Below are 18,834 nucleotides of genomic sequence, written 5' to 3'. Positions count from 1 at the left end.
AGTTTTACCAACGCTCTTATATGGGTGTGAAGCGTGGGTGATGAATGTTGCAGCGAGGAGAAGGCTGGAGGTAATGGAGATGTCATGTCTGAGAGCAATGTGTGGTGTGAATATAATGCAGAGAATTCGTAGTTTGGAAGTTAGGAGGAGGTGCGGGATTACTAAAACTGTTGTCCAGAGGGCTGAGGAAGGGTTGTTGAGGTGGTTCGGACATGTAGAGAGAATGGAGCGAAACAGAATGACTTCAAGAGTGTATCAGTCTGTAGTGGAAGGAAGGCGTGGTAGGGGTCGGCCTAGGAAAGGTTGGAGGGAGGGGGTAAAGGAGGTTTTGTGTGCGATGGGCTTGGACTTCCAGCAGGCATGCGTGAGCGTGTTTGATAGGAGTGAATGGAGACAAATGGTTTTTAATACTTGACGTGCTGTTGGAGTGTGAGCAAAGTAACATTTATGAAGGGGTTCAGGGAAACCGGCAGGCCGGACTTGAGTCCTGGAGATGGGAAGTACAGTGCCTGCACTCTGAAGGAGGGGTGTTAATGTTGCAGTTTAAAAACTGTAGTGTAAAGCACCCTTCTGGCAAGACAGTGATGGAGTGAATGATGGTGAAAGTTTTTCTTTTTCGGGCCACCCTGCCTTGGTGGGAATCGGCCAGTGTGATAATAAAAAAAAATATGTATATATATCCTAAACAGGCCTGCAAATTTATCGTTGATATTTATTCAGTTGCAAATATTCAACTTGCAATTATATAGAATATTTTTTGGCTCTCCTTGTCTGACATCACGCATTTTTTTCACTCGCTCTATCTCTCACTCACGCACTCTTTTTCTCTGTGGGATTCAACAAGCTCTTTCATGCACGCTTTTATTAAACAATATTTCGACTTCATTTTTACTATTTTCTCTATTTTGCTTTTGCACTGAGTGAGTTTAGTGGAAGTTGTTGGTGAAGATGTCAGATATATACCTTAGTTTTTCCACCTTTGAAAAGCATGACTCTGCAGCTTTATTTTCATTGTTATTGCTCAGTGTTCAAGCAGTAACAGCAACACAAACAGCAGTAACAACAGCAAGAACAGCAACAAAGGCAGCAGTAACAGCAACACAAACAGCAGTAACAACAGCAAGAACAGCAACAAAGGCAGCAGTAACAGCAACAAAAACAGCAGTAACAACGACAAAAGCAGCAGTAACAACAGCAAGAACAGCAACAAAGGCAGCAGTAACAGCAACACAAACAGCAGTAACAACGACAAAAGCAGCTGTGGAAAATTACATTTATCTGAATGTATCATTATATACATAACAGTAAATGAACAAAGATAATTATTATTTATCAGTTAGACAAGTAGGAATTTGGGACACCTAGGTCGCAAAAAATGTCTCCCTTCGATACCTACCACTGTCATATCCACAAGTTGCTCTGGACCTTTTAATTATAAATAAAAGATACATCACCAAGAATTCTGGTAAATATATAAATTTGTGGACTTTATATTAAAAATAATAAATGATATATATAAAAATAATAAATGATTATATATATATATATATATATATATATATATATATATATATATATATATATATATATATATATATATATATATATACACACACATTTATATAACAGAAGGAGAATATATCTTAATCATAACACTCACCATTTTGACTGGAGATTAATGTGTCATGCACAGGACCCCACCCTTTTGCCTACATTTATAAAAAAATTACTGGCCATAATTTAAACATAAATTAGACAGCTTATCTGAGGTTCCTGGAGTTGTCCTGTCCTCTCGCCTGATATCTCAAGTTATGCAGTAATGCACATCCAACAATTTCGTCTCCTATTTAAGAAGTGTCAGCCCAATTTTAACCTCTAGAGCACGAAAAAATTCTTCCCATTACACCAACGGTTCTAATCCAAATTTAAACAACAATGGCGACTGTCCTTCTGCGCAGGTTTACCTGGAGTTTACCTGGAGAGAGTTTCGGGGGTCAACGCCCCCGCGGCCCGGTCTGTGACCAGGCCTCCTGGTGGGTCAGCGCCTGATCAACCAGGCTGTTGCTGCTGGCTGCACGCAAACCAACATACGAGCCACAGCCCGGCTGATCCGGAACTGACTTTAGGTGCTTGTCCAGTGCCAGCTTGAAGACTGCCAGGGGTCTGTTGGTAATCCCCCTTATGTGTGCTGGGAGGCAGTTGAACAGTCTCGGGCCCCTGACACTTATTGTATGGTCTCTTAACGTGCTAGTGACACCCCTGCTTTTCATTGGGGGGATGGTGCATCGTCTGCCAAGTCTTTTGCTTTCGTAGTGAGTGATTTTCGTGTGCAAGTTCGGTACTAGTCCCTCTAGGATTTTCCAGGTGTATATAATCATGTATCTCTCCCTCCTGCGTTCCAGGGAATACAGGTTTAGAAACCTCAAGCGCTCCCAGTAATTGAGGTGTTTTATCTCCGTTATGCGCGCCGTGAAAGTTCTCTGTACATTTTCTAGGTCGGCAATTTCACCTGCCTTGAAAGGTGCTGTTAGAGTGCAGCAATATTCCAGCCTAGGTAGAACAAGTGACCTGAAGAGTGTCATCATGGGCTTGGCCTCCCTAGTTTTGAAGGTTCTCATTATCCATCCTGTCATTTTTCTAGCAGATGCGATTGATACAATGTTATGGTCCTTGAAGGTGAGATCCTCCGACATAATCACTCCCAGGTCTTTGACGTTGGTGTTTCGCTCTATTTTGTGGCCAGAATTTGTTTTGTACTCTGATGAAGATTTAATTTCCTCATGTTTACCATATCTGAGTAATTGAAATTTCTCATCGTTGAACTTCATATTGTTTTCTGCAGCCCACTGAAAGATTTGGTTGATGTCCGCCTGGAGCCTTGCAGTGTCTGCAATGGAAGACACTGTCATGCAGATTCGGGTGTCATCTGCAAAGGAAGACACGGTGCTGTGGCTGACATCCTTGTCTATGTCGGATATGAGGATGAGGAACAAGATGGGAGCTAGTACTGTGCCTTGTGGAACAGAGCTTTTCACCGTAGCTGCCTCGGACTTTACTCTGTTGACGACTACTCTCTGTGTTCTGTTAGTGAGGAAATTATAGATCCATCGACCGACTTTTCCTGTTATTCCTTTAGCGCGCATTTTGTGCGCTATTACGCCATGGTCACACTTGTCGAAGGCTTTTGCAAAGTCTGTATATATTACATCTGCATTCTTTTTGTCTTCTAGTGCATTTAGGACCTTGTCGTAGTGATCCAGTAGTTGAGACAGACAGGAGCGACCTGTTCTAAACCCATGTTGCCCTGGGTTGTGTAACTGATGGGTTTCTAGATGCGTGGTGATCTTGCTTCTTAGGACCCTTTCAAAGATTTTTATGATATGGGATGTTAGTGCTATTGGTCTGTAGTTCTTTGCTGTTGCTTTACTGCCCCCTTTGTGGAGTGGGGCTATGTCTGTTGTTTTTAGTAACTGTGGGACGACCCCCGTGTCCATGCTCCCTCTCCATAGGATGGAAAAGGCTCGTGATAGGGGCTTCTTGCAGTTCTTGATGAACACAGAGTTCCATGAGTCTGGCCCTGGGGCAGAGTGCATGGGCATGTCATTTATCGCCTGTTCGAAGTCATTTGGCGTCAGGATAACATCGGATAGGCTTGTGTTAATCAAATTTTGTGGCTCTCTCATAAAAAATTCATTTTGATCTTCGACTCTCAGTCTGGTTAGCGGCTTGCTAAAAACTGAGTCATATTGGGACTTGAGTAGCTCACTCATTTCCTTGTTGTCATCTGTGTAGGACCCATCTTGTTTAAGTAGGGGCCCAATACTGGACGTTCTTCTCGATTTTGATTTGGCATAGGAGAAGAAATACTTTGGGTTTCTTTCGATTTCATTTATGGCTTTTAGTTCTTCCCGCGATTCCTGACTCCTAAAGGATTCTTTTAGCTTAAGTTCGATGCTTGCTATTTCTCTGACCAGTGTCTCCCTGCGCATTTCAGATATATTGACCTCTTTTAGCCGCTCTGTTATTCTTTTCCGTCGCCTGTAAAGGGAGCGCCTGTCTCTTTCTATTTTACATCTACTCCTCCTTTTTCTTAGAGGAATAAGCCTTGTGCATACATCGAGTGCCACCGAGTTAATCTGTTCTAGGCATAAGTTTGGGTCTGTGTTGCTTAGTATATCTTCCCAGCTTATATCGGTTAGGACTTGGTTTACTTGGTCCCACTTTATGTTTTTGTTATTGAAGTTGAATTTGGTGAATGCTCCCTCGTGACTAGTCTCATTTTGTCGGTCTGGGGCTCCACGCATACATGTCTGAACCTCAATTATGTTGTGATCTGAGTATATTGTTTTTGATATGGTGACATTTCTTATCAGATCATCATTGTTAGTGAAGATGAGGTCTAGTGTATTCTCCAGTCTAGTAGGCTCTATTATTTGCTGGTTTAAATTGAATTTTGTGCAGAGATTTAAAAGCTCGTGTGAGTGTGAGTTTTCATCAGAGCTGCCTCCTGGTGTTATTACTGCAACAATATTATTTGCTATATTCCTCCATTTTAGGTGCCTTAAGTTGAAATCCCCCAGGAGCAAGATGTTGGGTGCAGGAGCTGGAAGATTTTCCAGACAGTGGTCAATTTTTAACAGCTGTTCCTGGAATTGCTGGGATGTTGCATCCGGAGGCTTGTAGACTACCACAATGACTAGGTTTTGGTTCTCGACCTTTACTGCTAAAACTTCCACTACGTCATTTGAGGCATTAAGCAGTTCTGTGCAAACAAGTGACTCTGCAATGTACAGGCCAACCCCCCCCCCCCCCTTTTGCCTGTTCACTCTGTCACATCTGTATAGGTTGTAACCTGGGATCCATATTTCGTTGTCCAAGTGATCCTTTATGTGGGTCTCAGTGAAAGCCGCGAACATTGCCTTTGCCTCTGCAAGCAGTCCACGGATGAAAGGTATTTTGTTGTTTGTTGCTGGCTTTAGACCCTGTATATTTCCAAAGAAGAATGTTATCGGACTGGTGGTATTGTTGGTACTGGGGGGGGATTTTTTTTCCGGCATTAGTATCTGTATTTGTTGGTTTGGAGTGGAGGCCATCGACTGTGGTTCCACTCCAGGAATGACTGGATTTGGTGTACGATTTCTGCCATTTCCTGCCAGTTTTTTTTCCTTCCTGGCACTAAAAAACCTCTCCCTCTTGAGTGGCTGTGGCTACCCAGGTTTTCCCATGGCCTGGATGTTTTGTATCTTTTTGTCCCCTTTAGATGGTATGCCTGGCAATTTAAGTTATAGCACAGTCTTTCCTGTACTGAAGAGGTGCATTTTCTATGACATAAATATTATTAAATACAGTATGGCCATCTATTTACATATAATTACTGTATTTCTGGAAAATATATACAGTATTTTCCACACTGTGGCCGGGCGGAGTTCGTTGCTAAACGACTCAAATTGCTCATTTGGCAACAGTGGAGGACCTGGGTACATATAGGATCTGGCATCCACATGGCGACATATTACACAAGATTTAATCACCCTTTTTACACTTTGCCGTCCTTGTGGAATCCAGAAAGTTTCCCTAATACAATTTAAGGTATCTTGTACCCCACCATGCATTACATTTTTATGGGCATTTAGAACAATTAAATTTGTTAGATGATGAGTTTTGGGCAGTAAGATAGGATGTTTAGCATAATCACCCAATTCAGCATTTTGTAACCTACCTCTGCACCTAATTACATTATTCTCTAAATACAGCCCCAATTTCTCTATTATGGAACCTTTCACAATTTTTCTTTCCATCATCAATTTAATCTCACTTCCATAGATTTCCTCCTGTACCCTCTTTATCCAATATTCAAGAGGATGTGAAAACTTAAATGAAATATTCATCTTGTTTAGAAATTTAAACACCAACTTAGTTACATTGATTAGTTTGGGTAAAGAAGAATACCTATTTATATCAATGGCTAAGGGAGGACAAACTACTGGAGCGGTGGTCACAGTAATTTCAACAGGAGCAATATACGCCTTTTGTACAGGCCAATTAGCTTTATTTACCAACCAGCTCGGTCCTTTAAACCATGATACAACATTTACAAATTTAGCATAAGATAAACCTTAAGACAAGAAATCAGCTGGATTCTCCTCACCAGGTATATGATTAAATGTTAACATATGCTGACCCAAACTATTATACTTCTCTTGCATCTGATTAATTTCAGCGACTCTGTTTTGTACGTACACAATTTTACTGTTTCCATTACGAATCCATTGTAAGGATACCTCATTATCAGACCAAATTACAGTGTTGCTAATATTTATCTCCTGCAACTTATTTCTTATATAATTAGCTAATTTGACACCTACATAAATGGCTGTTAATTCCAACTGAGGCAAGGTACGTGATTTAATTGGAGACACTTTAGCCTTAGACATAACAAGAGAAATAACACTATTACAGTGAAGGTAAGCAACTGCTCCATATGCCAATTTTGAAGCAGCACAAAAAATGTGGAGTACATTTTTCCCATTTGGATTGGCCACCTGGCATGGGAACTCCAACATTGGAATTTTCTCATAATCACCAATTAATTCATCCCACCTGTTAATGAATTCCTCATGTAGAATTTCATCCCAAGCACATTTAAGTTTCCATGCTTCCTGAATTAATAATTTCCCTCTTATAGTAAGGGGTGACACTAAACCTAGTGGATCAAAACATTTGGAAACTTCAGCAAGCAAAACTTTATTGGCCATACTGTAATTATTAGGTTTTAACATTAACAAATCTCTCTCAGTATCCCAAGTTAAACCCAGTACATTACTACATTTTGGTAATCTTTACTTATTTTGTCCTTTAATTTGGACGAATTACTATTCCATTCCCTCAGAGGCATATTTGCACTTTGCATTATTTTATTAGTCTCTCCATAAGTCATTAACAGTTCCTCTTCAGTTGACGTCACACCCAGGAAATTGTCCACATAAAATTGTTTGCTCATTACTTTACTCAATGGACTTTCCATACGTTTAAGGTGTGCATTTATCGTCGCTTGAAGTAGGAACGGACTGGATGTAGCACCAAATAATACGCTCCTAAAGCGAAAGGTTTTCAGAGGGCTAAGTGGGTCACTAGGATTCTCAGGCCATAAGAAGCGGGTACAATCCCGGTCAGCCTCTTGTAAACCCACTCTTAGGAAAGCTTTACTTATGTCAGCCGTAAAGGCATAATGCTTCACACTGAAATTTAATAAGATATCTCCTATTTTTTCCGTCAACGACGGACCTGTCATCAAACAGTCATTTAAACTAGGTACATTTTTGTTACTCCTGGCACTACAATTAAACACAATTCTCCGAGGAGTGGTCTTAGAATCCTTCTTCACTCCGTGATGTGGCAAATAGTGACCATAAATTTTGGCTTGCTCAGGAGGTACCTCTTCTATAAATTTATTAATTAACTGCAATTATATAATTATAGGCAGTTAACAATTCTGGTGTCTTACTCAGTTTGTGGAGCTGAGCCTTTAACTGCCCATATGCCATTCTGTAATTAGTGGGCAATTCTGGATGGTTCAGTCACCACGGAAGACGTACCCAGTATTGTCCAGAGTCAAATTTTACATCTCTCAGGCATTGCTCCTGAGTAAAAGAATCGTCTGGACTTTCTTCATTTACATTTATTCCAATGCCGTCTAATTCCCACAATTTATGCACTGGCTCAACACCATCCTCTAAGGAAGAATTATACTGGGGTACAACTTCATGAGTAAGACACACAGTTATGGTATTTGTAGTTTCCTCTAGTCAAGAATTATTAATACGAGGAATCCTACCATACATTACATGGCCTCCTGCAGTCTTCAAAAGGGTGACACCACATTTCTTTACCATACCCTTTACAAAGGAGGCATAATAGTCACTACCTATCAAAATATTTATTGGGCCTACAGAATCATCACTTACACCAGAAGGTGCTAAATTTACATTATGTGAAAGTCTTTCTGTAGCTTTACTAAGCCCTACTGTAGATATGTTCTCTGGAAGTCTATCTACAATTACTGCATTAACACGTTTTTTTTCATTGCCCAACCTGACAGTTACATAAACAGTGTCATACAATTTAGCCATTTTATCCGAGAGAAAACCAGATAATTTTAAAGTTGTGGGATCTCCCATCTGTACTTTCATACCATCAAGACATTTAAGTTTTATGAAAGTACGCTGGGATCCCTGGTCCAATAATGCAGTTACATTTTTTGATTTATGCCTTTTATCATCAATTTTTACCTGTAACACAGGCAAGGCTACTTCAGCAAAACCATCATTATTAACATTAGCAGCAATTTTTACATTAGCCACTGTTGTGTCACGATTGTCAACATTATCATTATTATCAACATTATCATATAGACCTTTACACATGAATATATGGTGTCTTCCTTTGTGACATTGATAACAGAAGTTTAATTTGGCATAACAATCCTTTACATTGTAATTACCCAAACACCTGATACATCTGTCAAGTTCCTCCAATCTTTCAACTTTATCATTCCATGAATTGTATGTATTGCAATTCTTAGAAAAATGAGTACCCTTGCAGAAGAGACAATCTCTCTTTTCTTTGACTGGTTTCTTATTAACTGGGCTACTCTTAGGAGGGTACTTATTCTTCTTACCTTGTGGAGAATCATTATTTCTGATTCTTGCTACTTGATATGCATCTATGCAACTAATTTTAGGAAATGAATTTTGATTATTACCATTGGGATAATTTTTCCCTTTGTGAAACTTGACAGACACCTCAGAGTTATTATGTGTTGCATCTTTAAAATGAGTTGGTTGGCTGGTCTGCAACTGCACTATTAATTCTTGTAGACCTAGTCTTATTTCCTCCAGTCCAAAATAACCTTTGTGATATTTATTCGAGACCCATTCAAGTGTTTTACAGCTTAATTTATTCTGTATCATGGCACTCAATAACCAGTCTGATTCCTTCAGATTATATTTATTACTTAAAGTTTTGAGAGTGCTCTCAAGTTTAACTCTAAACTGCTGTAAACCTTTGTAAGTATGATCTGGAGATTTTAAATTAACAATAATATTCACTAGATCCAACCTACTTTGTTCTATATTACCATAAGTGACTTTCAACAAGTCAACTGCTTCCTTGTAAGAGTCATCTACATTGGGAAAGGCTTGTATGAGTATGTGAGCATCTTCTCTTACCTGTCCTTTGAGGTAAAATAATATAGTTACACAGGCTAGGTCACTCCTGTCATGCACAGCTGCTTTAAAAATTGACCAAAATTCCTCCCAATTTTCACCAGGATTAAATACAGGTAAACATAGTTCTGGGAGTTTTGGCAAAGACATATTATTTGTTGGAGCAGACTGACCAACTGCCTGGTTTACACATTTTAATTTATTCAAGGCCTGACAAGAAAGAATCTTTTCCTCTAATTCATGATACTGATTAATCATGAGATCTACTTCAGTCTCATCTACACAGTTTACTAACAAATCTCCTTGATTAATGATACTCAGCATGGATTCACAAGAGTTTGAAGAAAATAACTCATTGCCTTTTCTAGATGTTTTAATTATTAAGGGTAATAATGAATTCAAATTTAAAATTTACAGAAAACCTACAAATAACTGTTCCTATGTCCACTATTATTCCTCACATCAAGATAGAGTCAAACTGTCTGTTTTCTCATCAATGTTTTTGAGAGCTTTACGAATTTGTAGTCCTGAGTTCATAGATGAGGAAATATCCAAAATTTATGAAATAGGTAATGATTTAAAATACCCAAGAAATGTAATTGATAAATCTTTTAAAGTTGCTAGAAATACTTTTTACAATCCAAAAAGGAACAACCAGCCTTATTCAACTAAAAATATGTTGGTTCTCCCTTACCATGAAAACTTGGTTGATATGCCTTCTCTTCTTAAGACTTTTAATATTAAAGTTGTATTCAAAAATCTTGATACAGTAAAAAAACTTTTGATAAAGAATTCCCCCCAAAATGCTGATGGATGTGTCTATAAGATTCCTTGTTAAATTTGCGATAAAGTTTATTACGGTCAAACTGGTAAAAATCTCGAACTAAGATTAAAACAACATAAATATAGCATTAGAACTGGACACGTTTCCAATGCTCTATTTATTCATGTAAGAGATTTTAACCATCCAATTGATTTTCAAAAAGTTGAGAAAGTAGTATCAAGCAAGTCCATGGTCGACAGGAATATAATTGAATCTTGTTTCATAAAAAGCAGTTTTGACAATAATATGAATATTTCCTTTGGTTTATATAAATTAGATCCATTTATAATCAATAGAATTTGGGAAGAATTTAATAATACACTGGACAAATAATTTTTAAATTTTCTTGGGTAGAATAGTTTGTGGGTGAGTTGTGCAAAGGACCTATCCAAGTTGGGTCGGCGCTCGTCAGGTGTTTAACCGTTGTGGGATCTGATAGTGAGGTGCTGGCCAGACCCCTTATATAGCTTCTTTGGATGCTTCACTTTCATAGTTCCTTGATAATGTGAGTAGTCACGAAAGCGCTTGGAATTTCTCTATTCTTTCAGAGTGGTTGTTTTGCATATTCTGAAATCACCTGTTTACTGTGATCTTATTGCATATATATATATATATATATATATATATATATATATATATATATATATATATATATATATATATATATATATATAGGTAGTAGGTTGGTAGACAGCAACCACCCAGGGAAGTACTACCGTCCTGCCAGATGACTGTGAAACAAAAACCTGCAACTGTTTTGCATGATGGTAGGATTGCTGGTTTCTTTTTCTGTCTCATAAACACGCTAGATAACAGGGATATCTTGCTACTCCTACTTACACCTTGGTCACACTTCACAGACACGCACATGCATATATATATATATACATACATCTAGGTTTTTCTCCTTTTTCTAAATAGCTCTTGTTCTTTTTTATTTCTTCTATTGTCCATGGGGAAGTGGAAAAGAATCTTTCCTCCGTAAGCCATGCGTGTCGTATGAGGCGACTAAAATGCCGGGAGCAATGGGCTAGTAACCCCTTCTCCTGTATACATTTACTAAAAAAGAGAAGAAGAAAAACTTTATAAAACTGGGATGCTTAAATGTGCGTGGATGTAGTGCGGATGACAAGAAACAGATGATTGCTGATGTTATGAATGAAAAGAAGTTGGATGTCCTGGCTCTAAGCGAAACAAAGCTGAAGGGGGTAGGAGAGTTTCAGTGGGGGGAAATAAATGGGATTAAATCTGGAGTATCTGAGAGAGTTAGAGCAAAGGAAGGGGTAGCAGTAATGTTAAATGATCAGTTATGGAAGGAGAAAAGAGAATATGAATGTGTAAATTCAAGAATTATGTGGATTAAAGTAAAGGTTGGATGGGAGAAGTGGGTCATAATAAGCGTGTATGCACCTGGAGAAGAGAGGAATGCAGAGGAGAGAGAGAGATTTTGGGAGATGTTAAGTGAATGTATAGGAGCCTTTGAACCAAGTGAGAGAGTAATTGTGGTAGGGGACCTGAATGCTAAAGTAGGAGAAACGTTTAGAGAGGGTGTGGTAGGTAAGTTTGGGGTGCCAGGTGTAAATGATAATGGGAGCCCTTTGATTGAACTTTGTATAGAAAGGGATTTAGTTATAGGTAATACATATTTTAAGAAAAAGAGGATAAATAAGTATACACGATATGATGTAGGGCGAAATGACAGTAGTTTGTTGGATTATGTATTGGTAGATAAAAGACTGTTGAGTAGACTTCAGGATGTACATGTTTATAGAGGGGCCACAGATATATCAGATCACTTTCTAGTTGTAGCTACACTGAGAGTAAAAGGTAGATGGGATACAAGGAGAATAGAAGCATCAGGGAAGAGAGAGGTGAAGGTTTATAAACTAAAAGAGGAGGCAGTTAGGGTAAGATATAAACAGCTATTGGAGGATAGATGGGCTAATGAGAGCATAGGCAATGGGGTCGAAGAGGTATGGGGTAGGTTTAAAAATGTAGTGTTAGAGTGTTCAGCAGAAGTTTGTGGTTACAGGAAAGTGGGTGCAGGAGGGAAGAGGAGCGATTGGTGGAATGATGATGTAAAGAGAGTAGTAAGGGAGAAAAAGTTAGCATATGAGAAGTTTTTACAAAGTAGAAGTGATGCAAGGAGGGAAGAGTATATGGAGAAAAAGAGAGAGGTTAAGAGAGTGGTGAAGCAATGTAAAAAGAGAGCAAATGAGAGAGTGGGTGAGATGTTATCAACAAATTTTGTTGAAAATAAGAAAAAGTTTTGGAGTGAGATTAACAAGTTAAGAAAGCCTAGAGAACAAATGGATTTGTCAGTTAAAAATAGGAGAGGAGAGTTATTAAATGGAGAGTTAGAGGTATTGGGAAGATGGAGGGAATATTTTGAGGAATTGTTAAATGTTGATGAAGATAGGGAAGCTGTGATTTCGTGTATAGGGCAAGGAGGAATAACATCTTGTAGGAGTGAGGAAGAGCCAGTTGTGAGTGTGGGGGTAGTTCGTGAGGCAGTAGGTAAAATGAAAGGGGGTAAGGCAGCCGGGATTGATGGGATAAAGATAGAAATGTTAAAAGCAGGTGGGGATATAGTTTTGGAGTGGTTGGTGCAATTATTTAATAAATGTATGGAAGAGGGTAAGGTACCTAGGGATTGGCAGAGAGCATGCATAGTTCCTTTGTATAAAGGCAAAGGGGATAAAAGAGAGTGCAAAAATTATAGGGGGATAAGTCTGTTGAGTGTACCTGATAAAGTGTATGGTAGAGTTATAATTGAAAGAATTAAGAGTAAGACGGAGAATAGGATAGCAGATGAACAAGGAGGCTTTAGGAAAGGTAGGGGGTGTGTGGACCAGGTGTTTACAGTGAAACATATAAGTGAACAGTATTTAGATAAGGCTAAAGAGGTCTTTGTGTGTATTTATGGATTTGGAAAAGGCGTATGACAGGGTGGATAGGGGGGCAATGTGGCAGATGTTGCAAGTGTATGGTGTAGGAGGTAGGTTACTGAAAGCAGTGAAGAGTTTTTACGAGGATAGTGAGGCTCAAGTTAGAGTATGTAGGAAAGAGGGAAATTTTTTCCCAGTAAAAGTAGGCCTTAGACAAGGATGTGTGATGTCACCGTGGTTGTTTAATATATTTATAGATGGGGTTGTAAGAGAAGTAAATGCGAGGGTCTTGGCAAGAGGCGTGGAGTTAAAAGATAAAGAATCACACACAAAGTGGGAGTTGTCACAGCTGCTCTTTGCTGATGACACTGTGCTCTTGGGAGATTTCGAAGAGAAGCTGCAGAGATTGGTGGATGAATTTGGTAGGGTGTGCAAAAGAAGAAAATTAAAGGTGAATACAGGAAAGAGTAAGGTTATGAGGATAACAAAAAGATTAGGTGATGAAAGATTGAATATCAGATTGGAGGGAGAGAGTATGGAGGAGGTGAACGTATTCAGATATTTGGGAGTGGACGTGTCAGCGGATGGGTCTATGAAAGATGAGGTGAATCATAGAATTGATGAGGGAAAAAGAGTGAGTGGTGCACTTAGGAGTCTGTGGAGACAAAGAACTTTGTCCTTGGAGGCAAAGAGGGGAATGTATGAGAGTATAGTTTTACCAACGCTCTTATATGGGTGTGAAGCGTGGGTGATGAATGTTGCAGCGAGGAGAAGGCTGGAGGCAGTGGAGATGTCATGTCTGAGGGCAATGTGTGGTGTGAATATAATGCAGAGAATTCGTAGTTTGGAAGTTAGGAGGAGGTGCGGGATTACCAAAACTGTTGTCCAGAGGGCTGAGGAAGGGTTGTTGAGGTGGTTCGGACATGTAGAGAGAATGGAGCGAAACAGAATGACTTCAAGAGTGTATCAGTCTGTAGTGGAAGGAAGGCGGGGTAGGGGTCGGCCTAGGAAGGGTTTGAGGGAGGGGGTAAAGGAGGTTTTGTGTGCGAGGGGCTTGGACTTCCAGCAGGCATGCGTGAGCGTGTTTGATAGGAGTGAATGGAGACAAATGGTTTTTAATACTTGACGTGCTGTTGGAGTGTGAGCAAAGTAACATTTATGAAGGGATTCAGGGAAACCGGCAGGCCGGACTTGAGTCCTGGAGATGGGAGGTACAGTGCCTGCACTCTGAAGGAGGGGTGTTAATGTTGCAGTTTAAAAACTGTAGTGTAAAGCACCCTTCTGGCAAGACAGTGATGGAGTGAATGATGGTGAAAGTTTTTCTTTTTCGGGCCACCCTGCCTTGGTGGGAATCGGCCAGTGTGATAATAAAAAAAAATAATATATATATATATATATATATATATATATATATATATATATAATATATTATACACATTTATATAACAGAAGGAGAATATATCTTAATCATAACACTCACCAATTTGACTGGAGATTAATGTGTCATGTACAGGACCCCCTCCCCCCTTTTGCCTACATTTATGAAAAATTTACTGGCCAGAATTTAAACATAAATTAGACAGCTTATCTGAGGTTCCTGGAGTTGTCCTGTCCTGTCGCCTGATATCTCAAGTTATGCAGTAATGCACATCCAACAATTTCGTCTCCTATTTGGGAGGTGTCAGCCCAATTTTAACCTCTAGAGCACGAAAAAATTCTTCCCATTACACCAACGGTTCTAATCCAAATTTAAACAACAATGGCGACTGTCCTTCTGCGCAGGTGCAGAAAATTTTCCATTTTCTATGACATAAATATTATTAAATACAGTATGGCCATCTATTTACATATAATTACTGTATTTCTGGAAAATATATACAGTATTTTCCACAGCAGCAGTAACAGCTGCAAGAACAGTAGTAACAGCAACAAAAGCAGCAGTAACAGCAACAAGAGCAGCAGTAACAGCAAAAAAAACAGTAACAGCAACAAAAACAGCAGTATCAACAAAAGCAGCAGTAACAGCAGCAAAAGCAGCAGTAACAGCAACAAGAGCAGCAGTAACAGCAACAAGAGCAGCAGTAACAGCAACAAGAGCAGCAGTAACAGCAACAAGAGCAGCAGTAATAGCAGCAAAAGCAGCAGTAACAGCAACAAGAGCAGCAGTAACAGCAACAAGAGCAGCAGTAACAGCAACAAGAGCAGCAGTAACAGCAACAAGAGCAGCAGTAACAGCAACAAGAGCAGCAGTAACAGCAACAAGAGCAGCAGTAATAGCAGCAAAAGCAGCAGTAACAGCAACAAGAGCAGCAGTAACAGCAACGAGAGCAGCAGTAACAGCAACAAGAGCAGCAGTAACAGCAACAAGAGCAGCAGTAACAGCAACAAGAGCAGCAGTAACAGCAACAAGAGCAGCAGTAATAGCAGCAAAAGCAGCAGTAACAGCAACAAGAGCAGCAGTAACAGCAACAAGAGCAGCAGTAACAGCAACAAGAGCAGCAGTAACAGCAACAAGAGCAGCAGTAACAGCAACAAAAGCAGCAGTAACAGCAACAAGAGCAGCAGTAATAGCAGCAAAAGCAGCAGTAACAGCAACAAGAGCAGCAGTAACAGCAACAAAAGCAGCAGTAACAGCAACAAGAGCAGCAGTAACAGCAACAAGAGCAGCAGTAACAGCAACAAGAGCAGCAGTAACAGCAACAAGAGCAGCAGTAACAGCAACAAGAGCAGCAGTAACAGCAACAAGAGCAGCAGTAACAGCAACAAAAGCAGCAGTAACAGCAACAAGAGCAGCAGTAACAGCAACAAGAGCAGCAGTAACAGCAACAAGAGCAGCAGTAACAGCAACAAGAGCAGCAGTAACAGCAACAAGAGCAGCAGTAACAGCAACCAAAGCAGCAGTAACAGCTACAAGAGCAGCAGTAACAGCAACAAGAGCAGCAGTAACAGCAACAAAAGCAGCAGTAACAGCAACAAGAGCAGCAGTAACAGCAACAAGAGCAGCAGTAATAGCAGCAAAAGCAGCAGTAACAGCAACAAGAGCAGCAGTAACAGCAACAAGAGCAGCAGTAACAGCAACAAGAGCAGCAGTAACAGCAGCAAAAGCAGCAGTAACAGCAACAAGAGCAGCAGTAACAGCAACAAGAGCAGCAGTAACAGCAACAAGAGCAGCAGTAACAGCAACAAGAGCAGCAGTAATAGCAGCAAAAGCAGCAGTAACAGCAACAAGCAGTAACAGCAACAAGAGCAGCAGTAACAGCAACAAGAGCAGCAGTAATAGCAGCAAAAGCAGCAGTAACAGCAACAAGAGCAGCAGTAACAGCAACAAGAGCAGCAGTAACAGCAACAAGAGCAGCAGTAACAACAAGAGCAGCAAACAGCAACAAGAGCAGCAGTAACAGCAACAAGAGCAGCAGTAACAGCAACAAGAGCAGCAGTAACAGCAACAAGAGCAGCAGTAACAGCAACAAAAGAGCAGCAGTAACAGCAACAAGAGCAACAAGCAGTAACAGCAACAAGAGCAGCAGTAACAGCAACAAGAGCAGCAGTAACAGCAACAAGAGCAGCAGTAACAGCAACAAGAGCAGCAGTAACAGCAACAAGAGCAGCAGTAATAGCAGCAAAAGCAGCAGTAACAGCAACAAGAGCAGCAGTAACAGCAACGAGAGCAGCAGTAACAGCAACAAGAGCAGCAGTAACAGCAACAAGAGCAGCAGTAACAGCAACAAGAGCAGCAGTAACAGCAACAAGAGCAGCAGTAACAGCAACAAGAGCAGCAGTAACAGCAACAAGAGCAGCAGTAACAGCAACAAGAGCAGCAGTAACAGCAACAAAAGCAGCAGTAACAGCAACAAGAGCAGCAGTAACAGCAACAAGAGCAGCAGTAACAGCAACAAGAGCAGCAGTAACAGCAACAAGAGCAGCAGTAACAGCAACAAGAGCAGCAGTAACAGCAACCAAAGCAGCAGTAACAGCTACAAGAGCAGCAGTAACAGCAACAAGAGCAGCAGTAACAGCAACAAAAGCAGCAGTAACAGCAACAAGAGCAGCAGTAACAGCAACAAGAGCAGCAGTAATAGCAGCAAAAGCAGCAGTAACAGCAACAAGAGCAGCAGTAACAGCAACAAGAGCAGCAGTAACAGCAACAAAAGCAGCAGTAACAGCAACAAGAGCAGCAGTAACAGCAACAAGAGCAGCAGTAACAGCAACAAGAGCAGCAGTAACAGCAACAAAAGCAGCAGTAACAGCTACAAGAGCAGCAGTAACAGCAACAAGAGCAGCAGTAACAGCAACAAAAGCAGCAGTGTTACAAAAAACGCGATTCTAAAAGCTTAGAGATCTCCAGTGAATACTAGAAAGGACTGCCCTTCTAGCATCCAGCCTGTTACTGGGTTTTCGTAACAAGTAGTCAGTATCCTTGTCCAATTATCCATTAAAATTCTGTATTATTCAATAGTGCTTCAGGATTACAACTGGTAGGCTACTAACTAGAGAAATTAAAATTTAATAAATTTATTAAGTAGTAAGTTGTCTAGAGGTATATTATCAAATTAAATTAATTACAGCAATCAAAATAAAATCAATCTCTCGAGTTCAATATTATTGTGCTGAAAGCACATATCACATTTATAATTCTTAAGTACCGTCAGGTACATTAACATTTAATAAGATATTACAAATATGTACAAGTAAGTGTGTATGCGTGTAAGTGCTCTTAAGTAGTTAGCTATGTCTCAAGACTCGAATAAGACTTAAACAAGTGACTGACAAAGTCCTCAAATAAACTAACTTCTTGACCGACTGGCAACCCGAACAGTCTGCTTGAACAACAAAGAATGCTAAGCCCAATAGCAATGCAATATCAAGCGACTGCGACACAGAATCAGGAACTGGGAAATAATATAACGACACTAAGTAGGGACCATCAGCAGATCCTCCACTAAAGTTACAAAACTCCCATAAAACTGAATCTACGTTCAGCATAGGAAAAACGCGACTGTGACAATACACAGAAACCAGTACAAAATTAGGTCAGAAGCTATAGCTAAGGACCTGAGATGTTCAGAGTGTCTATGTGACACACAACCTCAGTACAACGTCGAAAATCACTAAGTCTTTACAATGTTCTGTGAACAAAGTTCTACAGAACTAACAAGAATAATGAGACAGACAATCTGTCCAACCAGCAAGCGAGTCTCCAGCAGACTGTCAGACAGACAAGCTGTCCAACCAGCAAGCGAGTCTCCAGCAGACTCAGACAGACAAGCTGTCCAACCAGCAAGCGAGTCTCCAGCAGACTGTCAGACAGACAAGCTGTCCAACCACCAAGCGAGTCTCCAGCAGACTCAGACAGACAAGCTGTCCAACCAGCAAGCGAGTCTCCAGCAGACTGTCAGACAGACAAGCTGTCCAACCAGCAAGCGAGTCTCCAGCAGACTGACTACTTCAGACGAGGTGAGGACACCCCCCCTCGATCACGTGATAGCTACGTGGACAACTGCAGCTCAGAAGCCGGCAGTATAACGAGCGACAAGCGATAATTACAGTAGTTTGACAATCAAGCCTAACTGAGCACATTTTATATACATCCTAACAACATAAGCTAAATAAGAATATAACAGTCAAATAATAATATAAAGTCATACATTTACGATTTAGCTATTATCGCAAATATAAGCAATATAAAATTAAATGAAAAGGTAATATACATTACATATATACATAATCATCATTGTAACCCATTCAGGGGTTGCAACACCCCCCCCAACACGACAGAGGGTCGCACTAGGAGTTGCATGAATGTCTCACATTATTTCTGGTTACTCATATCAATATTATTATTAAAATAAAAATATTAACGAGTCTCTCTTGTGCCAAGCACTTCTACAATTTCACAGCG

General features: G+C 40.1%; 1 protein-coding gene across 1 annotated transcript in view; it reads left to right on the top strand.

Annotated features, from left to right (window-relative positions):
* The window catches only part of LOC138851487 (arrestin domain-containing protein 2-like), a 108,861-nt gene that overhangs the window by 80,579 nt on the left and 9,448 nt on the right, over positions 1-18,834 (top strand). The window lies entirely within an intron of this gene.

Source organism: Cherax quadricarinatus, unplaced genomic scaffold (assembly GCF_038502225.1).
Source record: "Cherax quadricarinatus isolate ZL_2023a unplaced genomic scaffold, ASM3850222v1 Contig772, whole genome shotgun sequence".
NCBI lineage: Eukaryota > Metazoa > Arthropoda > Malacostraca > Decapoda > Parastacidae > Cherax > Cherax quadricarinatus.
Note: the sequence above shows the minus strand (reverse complement) of the source record. Positions and strands in the feature narration are given on the sequence as shown.